Raw genomic sequence first — 308 nt, forward strand, 5'->3', positions numbered from 1 at the left:
ACTACTACTACCACTGCTACTACTACCACTACTATCACTGCTACTACTACTACCACTGCTGCTACTACTACCACTACTATCACTGCTACTACTACTACTGCTACTACTACCACTACTATCACTGCTACTACTACTACTACTACTACCACTGGTACTACCACTACTACCACTACTACCACTGCTACTACTACCACTACTACCACTACTACCACTGCTACTACTACCACTGCTACTACTACCACTACTACCACTGGTACTACCACTACTACCACTGCTACTACTACCACTACTACCACTACTACCACTGC

Source organism: Cherax quadricarinatus, chromosome 71 (genome assembly GCF_038502225.1).
Source record: "Cherax quadricarinatus isolate ZL_2023a chromosome 71, ASM3850222v1, whole genome shotgun sequence".
NCBI lineage: Eukaryota > Metazoa > Arthropoda > Malacostraca > Decapoda > Parastacidae > Cherax > Cherax quadricarinatus.